Raw genomic sequence first — 6,071 nt, 5'->3', positions numbered from 1 at the left:
CCACACGCCGTGGGGCTGCCCGTGCCCCCCCAAACACCAGCCGTGGCCCCGAGACACCCCACACCTCCCCTGACCCACTGCGTGGGGTAATATGGGGGGCTAAGCTGTATTGGGGGGACACACACTCTTGTTTACGGGGCACAGAGAGGTGTGGGGGGACGGAACCAAGTCCCCCCCCAAATATCCCTGGGGGTATCCATGAAGCATCCCACTATCCCCAGCCAGGGACATCCCTTATCCCTGGGGGTATCCATGGAGCATCCCACCATCCCCAGCCAGCAAAGCTCAGTCCTGGGGGGGGGGAGTGGGGGGGTTGGCGAGGGAAGAGTTAAAGGGAAGGCGAGCAGATCCTCCCTCCATCCTTCCCTTCCTCGCTGTTAGGCTGCTGCTTTGACAGGGGGTGGGGTTGGGGTTGGCCGCCGTTTTGCCGCAAGAAGGGGGGGGAAACGTGGCTGCGAGTGAGTGAGAGAGAGTGTGTGTGTGTGTGTGTGTGTTTGTGTGTTTGTGTGTCGCGGTGGTGGTGACACAGGGACAAAATGAGATGAGACCCCTCGGACGGGAGCGGCCACCCGGCTGCGCAATCAACGCCGTGTGATTCCCAAGCTTGGTCCCAGTCTACCCAGCGCTGCCCATCGCTGCCCATCGCGCCGGGGACCGGCCAGAACCCCCCCACACACACTCCCCAGCATCCCCGCCAAGAGTAAGGCTCAGGGTGGGAAGGAACTGGGAAGAGGTACTTGGGGGGGGGGGGGGGGGTGACAAGGAGGGGGGTCCCTGGAGGGTGGGAGAAAAGCGGCGGGGGGGGGGGACGGACTTGATGCTGGACCTTCGCTCGCCTGAATCACCCACCCAGAGATAATTTGGGGATGGGGGGGTAGGGGGGGAGAAGATTTTGGGGAAGGGGTTGGGGGTGGAGGATGGGCTGCCAGCGCCGATTTCTGGGGAGGTAGAGGGGAGGAAGGCTTGTTTGTGCCTAAAGTCGCAGCTGCCTGGATTTGGCCCCGCGGGGCCATTTGGATATGACAGCACCCAAAAATAGAGTGCAAGGTGGGGAGGGGGGTGGTGGTGGTGGGGTGGGGGGGGGGAGCAGACCTGTTTGCCAGTGCCCAGCAGGATCAGGCTATTCCCCCCTCCACCCCTTCCTCAGCTTCTTTTATTTATTTCTTTATTTCTTTTGCGGTGATGTCAGGGAGGGGAGCGGTGGCTGGGGATGGGGGGTGGGATTCAAGCAAAGGAGGTTGCTGGCGGCCGAGTGATTAACGTGCAGTTGCTGGGAATTATGTCATCTGCCTCGGTACTGGGTGGCCCTCGCCCAGCAGCGGCGGGGAAGGAGGGAGGGAGGACATGCGGGGACGTCACGACATGGGGCTCCCCGCTTGGGACTTCACCCAAGGAAACACCGATGCCTCCCCGGCTTTGCAAGGATGTGGGCATCGAGTGTTGCCCCCCCTCAACCCATTGCAACCCCCAAGCCATGGGTGCACTCTATGGGTGCAAACCCACCCCATCGCCCTCTGCTCCCCGGGGTGCCCACGGGCTCCATCCCCACGCAGGAGAGGAGCGAGTTGCCGCTCATCCCGATGGCTCGTCCTGCTTTCTGGCCCCGCAACTGGGTTTGGAACAGCCGGAGAGGGTATCGTGATGAAGGAAGGATGAAGGCAGGCATCCCCTTTGCCAGCTCCCCGGGAAAGAGCGGGGCTGGAGCTGCTGCACTGCAGCAGAGAGCCTCATCCAGGGATGCGGGTGTGCCCGGAGGGGAGCGCAGGGACCCCCTCTGTCACCCCCATCCACTCCTCAGAGCCGAGGCGAGAGCCTGGGGACCTGTGGCTACGAGCTGCCCCCCCAGGCCAACCGGTCCCTCTGCTCCGGAGGAGAGCATCGGGCTGTTGGATGCTCCACAGCCTCCTGAGCATCCCTTGCCTCTTCCCCACGCGCGTGAGGAGCTGGGGAAGGAGGACGAGGCCTGCCAGCCGAGCCAGGCGTGGGTACCCCTTGCACATTGACACCCTCTTCCCTCTGCCCTGCACCCCGTGCCGCTCCGTGCACCACGGCAGAGGGTCGGGCAGGGAGAGGAGCAGGCAGATGCCAAGCAGGAGGGCTGCAGAGAGACGTGGAGCGGAGGCAGCAGGGGTGGGCAGATGTTGTAGTGGGGCTGTGCTGGTATTTTCTGCCCCACATCGCAGTACACGAGAGGGGTGATGCCAACAGCTTCTTTATTTCAAGCTGGGAGTCACAGGGTGTAATTCAAGTCAGGGGATGCCACTTGCCCCGCGGGATAACCTTTGGCAACTCCCTCAGCTCTTCTGTGCTTTGCTTTCAACACCCTCCAGCACATCCTTCACCCACAAACCCGCTCGGGCAGTGGATTATGCCAGCAGCTGAGCCCTCGAGGGAGATGCTGGCATTAAAAGAGGGTGTAGGATCAAAAAGCACCCCCCCGGTCTCTAGCAGCCGGGGGTGGGAGGCTCCTCCATCACGTGCGGTTCGTTCGCCCGTCCCCTCTCCACGCAGGGAACCGTGCAGTTTGTTTATGTGTGGCCCCGGTTCGAGCAGTGATCTGCCGTGGCTATATATAGCATGTGATGCTGTCATCCAAGTTCAGCCTGGCCGGGGAATTTATTTTCTGCAAAGGTTGGGAGGCGAATGGTCTGAAAACAGGCGTGGAAATGCCAGAGCGGTGCGATTCCCCGTCTGCGGTGTCCAGGCTCCCGCAAGGGAACCAGGCACGTTGTCCTGGAGCGTTGGCCTTGTGATGACAATGGGGCAGAGGAGGAATGTGTGGAGGGGCTGAAATTTCCCCCGTTGGCTCCCTGCTGCAGGGGTGGGCATTTAAAAAGCGGTGCGGCGGTGTGTGTGGCTGCATGGGCTCCATACAGGGACGAGACTCCCTCCTCCTTGAACTCTTCTTTGCTGGGTCACTGGGCTGATGTCCTAAGGGACCAATCCCCAGCCCCCACATCCAAAAGGAGGAGGTAGAAAAGCAGTTGAAAGTCCAATATCTGATTGCGGGAGCCTAAATATTTGGGAGGCGGCAGCAGCTTTTCCTTCCAGAGATGGGACTGGGAGAACCCCAGCTTCCATGGGGGCTGCAGCATCAGCCCTGGGCACCCACTGCAGCATCCATCGCAGGGGCATCACCGTGTCATGGTGCAAAATGAGGGCATCTCTTGATCGCTCGTCCCTCCCCAGAGGAGGAAAGACGGTCCCCTGCCTTTCAAAAAAAGGCAGATGGGGAGGGTGGTTTCCAAATGCGCTGTGAAAACCACGTTACATCAGCAGTCAGAGGCACTCGCTGCATGATAACTCAGCGTGGAGCAGGCATCTGGACAAACCGGGCTGCAAAAAGTTTCTGAAGGGAGTCATGTCCCGACGGGGAAGCTTAAGAGTTAAGAGGCTGTGGCTGGAGCTGTTGTAGGGCTTAAAATCTGCTTTCTCATGAAGGGGAACTGAGCACACCAAGGAAAGCCCAGCCATGCCCCGGGGCTGTCAGAGAAATTCAGCAAACAAAGGGTGAAGTGAGGAGATTTCTTGTTTCCCTTCGCAGAGGATCTTTCCCCATTAGTCATTCTTGTCACAGGAGCTGGCAAACACGGTTATTATTTGAGGGATCTGAAAGTGAAATGGAGGCACGCATCCAGGAGCCCAGATGTCCCTGCCCCACAGACTGGGGAGAGCAGGCAGGGCCCCCCCCCAGAACCTCTGGCTCACCCACGTTTCTCCTCCGTGGGTAAAGCCTTTATACCCCACGCTGGGTTGCTGGATTCCTCCTTTGGTTGTGCTTCCCGCAGCCTGGGAGTCCTTTTCGTACAGGACATGGTGGCACCAGGAGCCATAGGTAGGCTGTGATGCTCCATCCTGGAGGTGGTGGTGGTCCCAGCTCTTTGAGACCCTGCAATAAGCCAGTTCCCGGCAGGGAGCAATGTTGCACCCGAAATTCAGCTCTCCCATTGCCCCGTGGCCCCAGGCACCATTGTGGGGGGAAAGGACCATGCCGACACCCCCCATTTTTTGGAAGCCAAGGGCTGGACTTTTGCCTTTTCCCGCTGTTCCTGCGGGAACACATCTTGGTGGGGTGGTGGGTGAGAAGGACATCTCTCCTGAGACCCTCACAGTGGTGGTCCCAGAACAGGAGGGGACCAGGCAGGGAAAATGCAGCCAGGAGGAGGTTCACCTTCCAGGGGGGCAAGAAGGTCCACGTAGCTCCTTAAAGAGCAAGGAGAGCAAACACGAGTGTTAAAGCAGCTATCAGGAAAGAGGGAGATGACTTATGCCTTATAATCCAGGGTTGGCTGGAGCCAAGAGCTCTCCTGGCAGAGGGAGCTGAAAGTCCCCTTGACCTGGCGGAGGAGCTGCAGAAGCTCCTGCTTCGTCTCAGTGGAGTTGCTGCAAGGCTTGAAATCAGGCTCCCTGTGATCTTAGCTGAGTTTCCCCCTCGCAAAGTTGTTTTTTGCAGTGAATATGTGGATCCTGCTGGTTTTATCTGGCTCCTGAGTCAGAAGGACAAGTTCTGTCTGAGCCTTGCTGGAGTTCAACCCAAGATGAGACCTGGTGGCCAGGTCTCTGCCTTCCACCTCCTCCCTGTTGACTGCTGCCTTGGCTGGCACCTCCCTTCTTACCTGTGTGCATCGAGTTTTGGAGTAGTCACGGCAGCTGGAAGCATTTTGGGTTTTCCTTTGGATGAAAGTCATGGGATAACATGCCTCCAGCAGCCAGAGCCTCACTGGAGCATGTAGACCATGGGCAGCTCTCGTGCACATAAGAATCCAGGATGGCTACACCTACAGCAGCCTGGGCTAGCTCAGACATCAGAGAAACTCTCCCAGCCTCCAGCAGTTGGTAGTTATGGGATTTATTCAATGATCTGAGCTTTCCCTTTTGCTCCATGATTTTTTTTCTGGTTGCTTTCTGAGCCCCTGCATGCGCTTTAGCATCCTCCCTGCTCCCACCACCCACCCAACAGCCACCTCTAGCCTTTTGGTCCTCAACTGGTCCCAGTGGGTGCTGCCAGAGTCTGAACCGCAGCATTTGTCAATGCAAAATGAACTCATACACCTCATCCTCACACCAGTATGGAGACAAGCAACCCTCCCTTTCTTTTGGGGCCAAATCCTGATCATGGCCCAGCGAGATGCTCCAGGTTTAGACTGATGTTACAGAGCCTGTTCTGTTTGTAGGAAGCTCAGAAGAAAGACGATCATATTATTAACACATGCCACTCTTCACACAACCAACCTCACAAATATTTATCAGCTGGAGAAATACACAGGCTCAGAAGTTGCCAAGTAACATAACAAGAGGCGCTTTTAAATAAATATATGTGCATCTGCGGGTGACGAATTAACCAAATCCCTTGGTATGTGGCCCAAAGACATGTTTTCCTCTGGAAGCCCAGCACCAGTAGCAAGAATAATGATCCAAGCCAGGAAAAAAACCTGGGATAAGCAGTTTCTGACCGTGTGTCCAGCACCTAGTGAATCCCGGGGGGAAATTGGTTCCCTGCTGGGAAGCTCCACAAGCAGAGCAATGCCCACCAGATCCGTGTCTGCCAGGGACAAATCGGGAAGGAGGAAGGGATGGGGGTGTTTATTTTGCAGGGGAGGTGAAAGCAAGCCCAGTGCACTCGGTTGGGTTTCATCCTGCATCGATGCGCCTCTCCTCTATACCTATAGGACTGCTCTTCTGTATAGGCACAGGTTTTCAACATACCTTGTTGTAGACCTTATATCGCTCAGTGTTTCTCCATGTTTCCTTCCCTCCAGTCCCAAGGCCAAGCAGCAGGGCACATTGGACCTCTTCCTTTCCAAACTGGGTGGCTATGTCCCATAAATCCAGCAGGAACATTGCTTGCCCCAGTCTGCCCGGTCATGGTCTGCACGCTCCAGATGGCCAGGGTTTTTCTGTTTTCCTGGCGCTAAATCCTGCTAAATCCTTGCCGTGAGGCCAGTTTGCAAGTTTTGGGGGGTTATTAGGGAAGTAAGTGCTGCAGAGGAGACAAGGTGGGTTTGCAGATGAACGGAGATCTCTCAGCCAGTTCCTCCTTCCACGGGGAAGCCCTGGCTTGTGCAGTTGGG

The 6,071-nt window shown here is 57.3% G+C and overlaps 1 protein-coding gene across 2 annotated transcripts in view; it reads left to right on the top strand.

Moving 5' to 3' along the window:
* Positions 1-432: 432 nt before the first annotated feature.
* The window catches only part of LZTS3 (leucine zipper tumor suppressor family member 3), a 55,133-nt gene continuing 49,494 nt past the window's right edge, over positions 433-6,071 (top strand). For both annotated transcript variants that reach the window (XM_069796888.1, XM_069796872.1), the window contains exon 1: positions 433-700. The gene's annotated coding sequence lies outside the window, so the exon portion shown is untranslated. The remainder of the gene's footprint in view (positions 701-6,071) is intronic.

This window comes from Haliaeetus albicilla, chromosome 1 (genome assembly GCF_947461875.1).
Source record: "Haliaeetus albicilla chromosome 1, bHalAlb1.1, whole genome shotgun sequence".
NCBI classification, from domain to species: domain Eukaryota; kingdom Metazoa; phylum Chordata; class Aves; order Accipitriformes; family Accipitridae; genus Haliaeetus; species Haliaeetus albicilla.
This window is presented reverse-complemented; position numbering and strand designations above follow the sequence as displayed.